Below are 11,694 nucleotides of genomic sequence, written 5' to 3'. Positions count from 1 at the left end.
AATAATATGTGCGGAATTACCTCAAAAACAGAACACGTTCCCTTCTTTATAATATTATTTAACCCAGAATAAATTACCATTTTAAACATTTTTTAAAAATAAAACTAAAATAAAGGTACTTTCACTTTTACGTTACACAACACCTATTCGCAAAATGCGCGTAGCACCAGCTACGCCGTAGTCAAAGTACGGTCACGACTCACGAGCACTTTGGTACCATGTCACACTAACTTTTTTGACAAATTGAACTGTAAGTCTCACTAAATGTCAAATATATTAGTGCGACAGAGTCCTAAAATGACTGTACTCACATAGCTAGTGATGTGCCGTTCCCAGGAAGATTCAAACTTTGGAAACGTTCCCGGCAGTAAAAGGGCGCAAACCTTATCTAAAAAGACCCTATTACCTAACCTTTAGGCAGATAACATCAGAGTAGAAGAAAGAACAATTTGAAAAAGAAAAGTAGCCAGAATCCTTACTATTAAGAGTTTTTACAACATGAACATTCCTACTTTGGGAACATTCCCAGGAACGGCACACAGCCCTAAAAAAGGTCAGTATAATAATATTAATTATCACTAGTGATGTGCCGGATCGTTAAAAATGTATATCCGCGGATACGGATACGGATATTTAGTGTAAAGATCCGCGGATACGGATACGGATCTTTATTTTCTTAAAAAAAAAGATTAAAGTTTTAGTTATTTCATTGTTATAAAAGTGATATTTTATCTTGCTTTCATTATAAAGATCTATCTATCTAAATTTTTGCAATATAACATACATACATACATACATAAACTCACGCCCGTAATCCCAAATGGGGTGGGCAGAGCCACAAGTAATCAAAGACAACTTGCAGCCACTGTTGATACGAAGTCCTAAGATGGATATGATGAACCTTATGGTGATAAGGGATCAGCCTATCGCCCATAACATTAGTCCATCATGTTAGAGGACGCAATCCCTCTGTCGGTTTTTACGACATGCCCGGGAAGACAAGCAGCTGAACGTGTTCTATGTTTTTTATTTGCTCCCAGAACAGCATAGAAGCAATATAAAGGTGCCAAATATTTGATTTTAAGAAATAAAAACAATCTGACTGGAATTTTATAGTTTTTTATTTAATAATTCTACTTAATCACCTGAAAAAGATCCGTAAAAGATCCGCGTGAAAAGTAACGGACACGGATACGGATACGGATTTTTCTTTTATCTCGGATATCTGCGGATATGGATACGAATACGGATATTCGGAACATCACTTATTATCACCTCTAACTACAGCTTAGTAAATTATAATAAAATCTCTCAAATGATAATATAATATTCTGATTATATAAACTATGAATATCTAAACGCAGGAGCAATTACCTACGTAAGTACCCCAAGCCCTTGCATACCTACCGGCTCATGTTCCTTCCACTGGTAATAATGAAATCTGAGATACATAGGCTGCCAATAATCTTGTTGAGAAACAATTAATAGTTTAATAGTTATTATCGGAGGTGAGTTAACAAAACAGTCCATTTTCCCCAATTTATTCTTCCAGAAAAAACCTTTTCCACGGCCTATATGAGAAAAAGTATTTGTACCCTTTTATATGCGAACAACTTTAAGATAGGGATTCCAGATTACGGAAAAGGCATTGGATTGAATGAGCTATTGAATAATAAGTTAATCTGGCAAAGATAAGATCCTAGGGCACACACAAACCTACAGTCAAACCGAGCGTTTGGTTTTGTGGAATTTCGATTGAAACTTTGTATTTTTTGAGAAAATAAAATCAGTTCTAAATGTGAAATCGGAAACTAAACTTATATCAGTAAGTATATAAAAGAGTTCTAGAGTAGTAGAGAAATGCAATTTATAAATTATAAAATAAGTCAGGGCTTTTCATAAACTATATACGTATAATACCTATGAACGAAAATGCGGCGTCGCAATTTACAGGTGTTTCGGACGGATCGTAAATCATCTTTCGTTAGCGGAAATAATAACCTGAGGTCGTACCCCGGGACTAAAGACCCGAACAATGCCCTGCAAACGATCAATGGACACTTTATATCCAATAAGTACACAATAAAGGTTGTTCTAAATATCATCACTTGCAATTTAGTACTGATTCACATGCAAATTAAAAACGCAAACAATTCAAAAAATAATTATATTATACCGTTATTATTTTTTGAATAATAACTACTAACACCAGGGTTGATGAGGTTGGTAATCCACCTCACAACCCACACGATAGAAGAAGAATAATAACTAACCAAACAAGGAGTTTTTAATTTATCTTACGTGCAACTTTCACTAACATTCCTACGGCGATACGGCTCACAATCAAGTTGGTCTAACAGAATGCTCGGTGAGGCGTGAATACTTAAGTTCATCTTGCGATTAATGTACCTCTGACAAAGCCAATTGGGACCATAGTCATGAGCTTACGTGTCATAATAAACTAGTATACTTAACGGCTTTCGTCATACAAATCCGATAAAGTGGAGAATGTCAAGGTAAATCTAAAATAAGCCACAAAGAAGAGATCAAAAAAGGAAAGGTAGACAAACAATCTTTTTACGAACGCCAAAGTCAATACCTAACAAGCGACGGCGAAGTGTGAATAAAAATTAAAGAGGTAGGTAGGTAAATTGTTCGTCTTCAATAACCTAGACAAGTCGTAAAATATGTAACGGTTTTGTAAGTTACATACACATCACATAACCTAAGCTCACGACTAGGTATATCCCAAGTGAAGTAGTCAGAGGTACGTTCATCGCAAGATAAACTGCCAAACAGCAATAAGGCCGCCTATTGAGAAGCTGCAGTAGTTTTATTGAATAAAGATATTTTTGAATTTGAATTTGAATTTATTGTGCTTATGTTTTTATTCGTATGTTTATGTCCTTTGTATATGTCGTTGTGCAATAAAGTATTATTGATTGATGAACTAAGTACCCACATGATTCTGTTACAAACACGCGATGATGAATTACGAATGGTCCATCTTCGCTGGCCAGTACCAACTAAACTGAATGAATATGAAGACATTTAGAACTCGCCGCTTACTCACTCTCATAGAGAGGTGCTAAACGGTATAATTGATTGTATATAATTGTATATAACTGTGGGATATTTCAACTTTCAGTAAGCTTTCTCCGAGAGATGTCTGAACTGAACCCAATCCCTAGAGCCGGGGTTTTAAATCTTAAACTTTAAAGGATCAGTCAACTTGATTAAAAAGGATACCATTTTTATTTTGGTTGTTAATTGAATAATAAGTACTTAATAAAAACTTTTTGCTAAAGTGAAAAACAATTTGGCTCTGCCCATTCGTAATTATATCACATCTATTTACAAATATTTTGTAAAATAGTTTCCTAAAGTATTTTGACTTGCCCCTATGGTGAAAAGCCAGCCGTAACAGAGGTGTGATCCGAACCGATCTATAAAAACAACATAATATAACATAAACAGCCTATACACGTCCCACTGCTAGGCACAATCAACCGGAGGGGGGATAGAGTATACTCCACTACGCTGCTCCACTACGGGTTGGTGGAGGTGTTTGGGCTAGTAGCCCGGGATCAACGGCTTAGCGTGCCTTCCAAAGCACGGAGTCATCTTACATTTTCGGACAATCAGGTGATTCAAGCCTGCAATGTCCTTACCAAAAAAATGTCAGTCTCACAAAGTGATTTCGACAATGTCCCCATCGGGAATCGAACCTGGACCTCCAGATCGTGAGCCCAACGCTCTAACCACTAGACCACGGAGGCGGGTGGCTATACGTACAAATATATTTATATTTTTATTTATGTTATTTTGGAGTCTTAATGTATTAAGATGACGTGCTTCCATTATGTGTTTTATGCGAGTGAAACCCTGAAGGATATGTACTCGTATGTACGATAGGTATTTCATTGTTACGAACATATATGAGGCTAGTACTCTCGACCTAAACTTATTGGATTTGTATGTTCTAATGTTGAAAAGATATTTTCAATTTAAGAAAAGAACATGATCACAGAAAGCTTTTAGAATGTTCTAGAATATTGTGGAAAATATTTTCAAACCGAAGTGCCGAGCGAATGCTTTCCTTTGCAAAATGTTTCCTGTTTTATTTAGATTTGAATTCTGCGGAGTTCAAATATGCTTGCTTGGTAACCACTGGACTACTTACTTATTATACATTTTGTTTATTAATTAGAGATTACCCAGACTAAGGATTTGCCCAACTGGGCACCCTCAGACCTGTTGTCTTAGGGTGGTATTAATAAACTAATCTCAGCTGAGACTGTCCTCAAGATCATGCTCAAGTCACTGTTTTTATATGAGAACTGTCACAATGACATGATCTTGAGGGCAGTCTCGAAGCTGAGATTAGTTTATTAATACCACCCTTAAACGTTGTACCGGGCGAGAGCCCTCAGCGCTCCCCATTTGTCCGGCCAAGTAGTTAATGCCATCTGCGGCAAATCTACAATAAGTCACGTCAAAAAAAAATAGAACCCCAGACTAAGGAACTAAGAAAAACGACTAGGATTATGGGGCATTATAATGGGCGATGGGCAGAGCACCTGTCGCCGCCGTACCGTTCGTCAAATCAAATCAAATCAAATACACTTCATTGCACAGAACTTAATTTTAACAAACAGACAAAACACATAAATACAACAGTACAACTTTGGCGGCCTTATTGCTTCATAAGGTGGCGTATCGAAAGTGGTTGAGAGTTGGCTTGTGATAACATGACATTCATTCATCACCAGCCCATTAATGTCCCCACTGCTAGGGCACGGGCCTTCGCTATGGATGGATAGGGAGATCGGGCCTTAAACCATCACGCGTGCCCAGTGTGGATTGGTGGTTATTAACGACTACTAATGCAGCCGGGACCAACGGCTTATCGTGCCTTCCGAAGCACGGAGGAGCCCGAGATGAAAACTTTTTTTTTGTGGTCACCCATCCTTTGACCGGCCTTTGCGAAAGTTGCTTAACTTCAACAATCGCAGACCGAGCGCGTTTACCGCTGCGCCACCGAGCTCCTCTACATGACATTACTAATCAGATATCGCTGGCGTATGTTTTTGTATGGAAAGTATGTAATAGAAGGATATACCTACCTAAATCGGGTTGAGATACATAATAGATAGCTACGTCATAACTGCTACGAACAATCAAAGCTGAAACTGGCACAAATTGTTGATATCTATTGGCCTATTAATCAACAGACTATGCCTTGCTTGTATTGACTTGTCAATATTACTCAAGAGTAAGCAATTGACTGATTAATCACGGATACGAGCGGTAGTTTGCTATATCTTTGCATAAATCTGTAATATTGAAATTTGAATCTTCTATCGTGTGGATTGTGAGGTAGATTACCAACCCCACCAACCCTGTTGCCAGGGTTACTATTCACCGCCAAAGGCTAACATGGCTCACGTAACGACTACTAACTTACATCAGTAACTAGTAACCGGGCCACCAAACGTGCCTTCCAAGCACGGATCATGTTACTTTCGGTCAATCAGGTGATCAGGCTGTAATGTCCTAATCAAACTAGGGATTACAAAGGGATTTTTGTGATATGTCCCCACCAGGATTTGAACCCGGGACTTCCGGATCGTGAGCCCAACGCTCAAACCACTGGACCACGGAGGCCGTTAATTTAAGTAATCAAATATTACGCCTGGATTAACGTGCTGGATTAGTTATGGACATGTAACATCCCATCATAACTACGTCGTTGGAAAAAAAATATTTTTGATTGTGTACTGATCAACCCCCATACGCCATGAGCGCGAGTTGGAGTTGGAGACTAGTTTAGACCAATGATTCATATATTGATCTCTGAAGAGACCGTGATTAAAAAATAACATCAATATCCTAACCTTAACAATATTTATTAGTACCAGACACAACATAGCTGTTGTTAATACTAGACTGTAATTCAGCTAGTGTCAGAAGTTTGCTCTACCTAGCACTAGGTGAAACTCACCCCCAATAGTTATATACAAGTGCCCGGGAAACCATGTGTGTCCTAATGTGGACGAAGGATAAGGGAGCATCGAACACCCTGCAAAGAAAGTCTAAAGTCATTTGCCAAGCAGATTTTCAAGTACAGTTCCAAATTGGAATTTTATCCGAAGAATTCAAAACGATCGTTATAAACACCGAAACAAATCCACCTCCCTATTTTATGTACCAGCAACATCTGCAAAGAATGGCCGTCAGTATGGCACGTTACGAGTATATTATGCGGTTCTCCAATAATATTCGATACCTAAAGGACGTTTTTATTTCGAATATCCGTAACGCGAAATCGCCCCCGGTGACGCGAGGTTCGCACGTTCTGTCGTGTTTCGAGTTTTCGATGTCACTTTCAGATGTGGAAATTATTTTACTATATTTTTGTTCAACGTGGAAAACTAAGGAATGTTCACAAATATATTTATAACAAGACCAAATTTCATTACATTATAACATATCAACACTTACATTAATTCAACTAAACTTTACCCAAAACTGATTAAAGTTTACTCTTGGATGGCTGAAGAGCAAATAGGCCGCTGCCGGCCGTATCTCCCACTAACAAAACCTTGTATTCGCGCCAAAACGAGTCACTTGTCACTTACAGCAGATGGAACCACTGTTTCCGTTTTTTTTTAAAAGAAAGTAATGATTATATACGTTCAGTGTTGCCATTTACCGTGGGCGACAACATATGTAACTACTTGCTATTCCGAGCAAGTCGTAAAAGTCACAAAGAGATCACGTTCTCACTCATCACGTCCCATCACGTCTAGTAGTATAAATTCCCCTTAACCTCGTAAGACCCGGTTTTCCAGACACAAATAGTTAAACAATGGTCTTTTTATTGTAAAAGGACATTGGGCTTTACGACCTTATGATGTAAGAAGGTAACAAGATTCAATAAAGTGTACCTCGCCGGTTCCAACGTCCGCGAACTTACAAATCAATGAACAGTTGGAAATTTTAGACCCTCTAATCAGCAATTCAAATCATGTTCGTATGCCTAATTGGCACTTAGAACCAACTTGTTGACTTAGCTCGCTCTAGTCCAAACCAGCGGAACTCCGCAAACTTACTACTAAACTTACAAAGTCAGCGGCAACAGTTCACTGGACCAGAACATAACACCAGGAACTGTGGAATTAGTCGAATGTTGTTTAGTGTTTACCGGTAGAGAACTCCAAGGAAAACACGATAGTGAAGCAAAATGGTAAAACAGAACTCTTTCAATGAAATTACACCAAGCACACTGACTTATACGACAAAACTTATATAACTCTTAAAATCTGAAGCGTCATCTTCCAAAGAAACCAGATTATATAAAAAATCAACGTCTTAAAAGTTTTATACCGATTACTATAAATTCCGCACGCGCATTCTAATAATTCTTTGTGGACTTGCTGGCCAGGGAAAACTGCCGTAAAGGTTTAAGGCACATCTTATGAGCTATAAAATTGGGGTCGGGACCCCTTGGCCCCACACACCTGACCGGAACAGAACGCACATCAACCACTTGAGATTTAACTGCACTCGACCTCTAATTAAAGTGACCTTTTAACACACATTTAGACACTAAAAGGTACTTTAAACCCACAGGGATTGGTTGTGTCTAATTGAGACCTCTGGGCACTAAATAAGTGGCAGTCTAAGTCGCCTTAATGTATGGAAAATGGTAACGGTACATTAGAGAAGTTACTGTTTACAAGCTTATACTTAATTTATAAAAAGGTCTTATAAGTACATGAAACTGTAGAACAATATCTGCATACAAACGATTCTTCCCGTGTTCTTTAAGATTTCCTTTTCCATTTATTAAAATATTCTGCTACTGTTATTTCTCCCACAAACGCAAATGCGGACGCCATTCAAGTAGCGTGCACGGCTCTGCTTAGAATATGGAAATATACTGACGCAAGGTAAAATCTGATAAACTCTAATACTGGTTTCAGGATGTTTAGCGAAAGCTTTAGCGTTTAGATGCACATTTCAAACTTTCACACTTACGTAACAGAAAATGTGTCCCGAACCCGAAGCACCTTTATATTCTCCAAGCAACCAGTAAACAAAACTTTACGAATCTCCAAGTTGTTACGTTTAGTAGTTTCCCCCTGTTTCATTTCTTATACAAAAGGCGAAAATAAGCACAAGTCGACTAAATTGAAAATTTTTCTTTGGTCGAGAGCGAGCGAGGAAGTGACACCCTTCACCGCAAACGAGCCGCCGGCCACGACACCTTCTCGGGCATCCACATCGGCCGCTATCTTTTTGAATTATGACAGTTTGTTGTTGTTTGACAGTGTCTCCAAAAAACACTATAAAGACAAAAGTTTCACAATTCAATCTTTGTGTTCTTACGCCACCTCCGTTTAATCTTCAGAAATTTATTTTCAGCAAGAATTCCCCTGCCCACCTGAAGGTAATAAATTTAAGGGCTGACAGTTTACGGCACTCTGCAATGATGTAGATACTCACATTACAGTTTTATGACCGTATTTTTATGACAACGAACACTTCTAAATTTATAACTCCTTTGTGCTCGAAAACGATAGTAATCGGATACGGATAACATATTGATATGCAAGTGTGCCAATTTTAGAGATTGCTACGAATTATTTCAGTTAATATCCTGTGATCAAAAAATAACTCAATATCCAGTCTACGCTTTTAGTTTTTCAATAACTATAAATTGAATTTTAACGGACATGTCGTCGCATAAAATGACTAACAAGCAATTTGTATTATAAATCTGGTTGCAATTCAGATGAATATAATCTTTGTGCTAACAAAAGCTATCAAGACGTGAAACAAGCTGTACCGGACGAGTGCTTGTTGTACAAGACAAATTCGCCTCGGGGAGTTCGGGAAGTTTCAAATAGCTTCGATCCAGGTAGCCGGATTCACTGGAAGTCTTTGCCAGGTTGTTCTCAGGTGTTTCCTTTGGGGAGTTGCATTATGTGCGAGCTGAGTCCGCGCCCGCGCTGCCTGCCGCCTGCCTGCCTCTAGTCGTATTAACAACAGCTTCGAGAGTTACGACGCAAAGCTCCGGCAATCGAAGTGGATTTCACTGAATGAAATATTCCGCACCTACATACCGTACTCTCACGAATCGCGATCTCGATTTATTAACTTTGCTTGCAACGTTTTAAAGCTTGTTACATTGTTATTTGTTGGGTTGTGTCAATGTAACACATGTTTTAAACTTGAATAAAAATCAGTTATAAGTCCAGTCGTTTTAATATTTTCTGCTAAAAATTCGGAGTAGGTCGCCAGCTGGAGTGGTCTTAAAAACTGGGCAAAATGTTCCGGCGCGGACAGGCGCAATCGCTCGTCCGTGGCACGAATGTGTTTCATGTTTGCGGAGTCAAAAGGGATCGCAAAACAAAAGCCCGGATCGTTATCTTACGCCTTAGCGGTCGGAGAGACCGCACCGTCTTGAGAGATTAACAAGACGAGAGCAAGAGTTATATGCGAGTTCACTGTTCGGGGTCCGAATTTGGATGGACGGGACAACTGAGTGACACTACACACGTACAAAATAATTATATCCAAGTTGAGAACACAATTTTCGCAAGATATGCAATTGTGTGTTTAGGTTCACCAATTTGTAGCGAACCCGAGGGTATCTCGAAAAGTCCGAAACAAGAGGATTAGACTGAAGTGGAGTTAAATGTTCCTCCGCAGTCGTTAAGAACCTCTTCAACTAGCGCAGGTCAACAGTCCGCTCCTAATAATGCGCCGTCTAAGCCTAACGATGCGAAACGACTCTAGTGCTTGTGATACTTGACGTTTGTTAGTTCTAAAGAGTGAAATTAGTAGATAGACAAATGACGGCAATAAACAGCCTAATTACACCATGTTTTTGTTTTTGACGTGACTTATTGTAGATTTGCCGCAGATGGCATTTACTACTTGGCCGGATAATTACACCATAAGTGAATGGTAAAAAAACGCAGATAAGTATTTTTTAAGTCGATGATGTTCTGTTTTGTATTCAATTTTATGTTCTGTTACAACGATGATTATAGACGTAAGAGCTATATATTGATTATTGTAAAGTTAAGCGACCTAATATCTGAATAAATCAATCTGTATCTAGCATTCAACGTGTTTGTTTGTGCTTCCATCATAGTGATAACACTTCAGATTACAACCGTACTAAAGTGTAAATTAGAGAGAAGGAGACAACAGCCACCGTGGTTAGAGCGTTAGGCATCTGGAGTTCCAGGTTCGATTCTCGATGCGGACATTGACAAAATCACTTCGTGAGACTGTCCTTTGTTTGGTAAGGACTTGCAGTGTGGTGGAGTACGCTCCATTCGTCCTTCGGTTGATTGAGAGGAGGCCTGTGCCCAGCAGTGAGATATATATAGGCTGTTTATGACATTATATTATTATTACAGATTTTAAGTAACATGTGGTCCCCTGACTCCTCACCTGTATTCGCTTCACTCGCGCAAAGAATTACTTCCAAGTGCTGCTCACTACAGATAAGACGTCCGGGGCTCGGTCAAGTGTCGTGATAACGTCTGCAAATCCCCCACTTACTACTTCCTCCCACGTCAGATACAGTTTGCTGTAAATAAAACTCGGATATAAACACAGTGGATACAAATAAATCAAATAAAGGTAAAGCTTAGACATGCTTTTTGTCATAGATTAAGCATTAGTTATTACCTATACTACTCATACTCAATATTCAATAGGCTAGTTTCCAACTAGTAAAATCAGTTACTTACTTTTTACTAAACGTCAAAACATGAAATTATTAAAGGCTTATTGTGTTACCGGGTAGCACATCGCACTCTATTTGTCCGACCAAATGAACCGAAATGAAATACACGTAAAAAAGAATTAACCGTTAGTACTTCAAACTAATTCGCCTCAATATTCACCAAACACCGCCTAAACATGTTTTAAAAGAAAACACATATTTACATTTTAAAAACAAATGTATACTTATTCTTTTTAAATATATCTTAGTACTTTATTTTCAAGAGCTGCAACTAGTCTGCGGAGATTGGTGGAACATTCCTTACGGACAATTAAGCAGGGAAACTTTTGTTGTTCGTGGATCGTTCTCTTCAAGCTCCGTTCTGTTTGTTCTTATTTTTGTTTGTACACCCACCTCGTTTCATACAGCTATATTATATACCTTTAGTAACGTAAAGTAAAATAATTTATATCTTTTACATTTTTTTGAAATGTAGTCACTAAAATCTTCTCACCGCAGCAGACCTGATAAGGCCGATTTTTCTTTAGATTTTTCTCCTCTAACTGCCCTTTTGACCCCGATACCGACCCCGCCGGCGTGGTCGACGATTTCCCTCATTCAGCGCTTATCGCTATCAACCCACTAGGGTCGATTAATTCTTTCAAATATTTTTCCTCTCAGACGACGCCCTGACCCGAGGTTCGCGCCCAACTGGGCACCCTCAGGCCTGTTGTCTTAAAAGTTGTACCAGGTGAGAGCCTTCAGCGCTCCCCATTTGTCCGGCCAAGTAGTTAATGCCATCTGCGGCAAATCTAAAATAAGTCACGTCAAAAAAAACTGCCCTTTTTATCTATATTTTTTTTTGCAAAATACAGTGCTAAAATAAATACAAAGCAGGGGGTTTAAAAAATACATCAACTTCAACTTTATGGTTGTGCGCAACT

This window comes from Pectinophora gossypiella, chromosome 16 (assembly GCF_024362695.1).
Source record: "Pectinophora gossypiella chromosome 16, ilPecGoss1.1, whole genome shotgun sequence".
Classification (NCBI taxonomy): domain Eukaryota; kingdom Metazoa; phylum Arthropoda; class Insecta; order Lepidoptera; family Gelechiidae; genus Pectinophora; species Pectinophora gossypiella.
Note: the sequence above shows the minus strand (reverse complement) of the source record.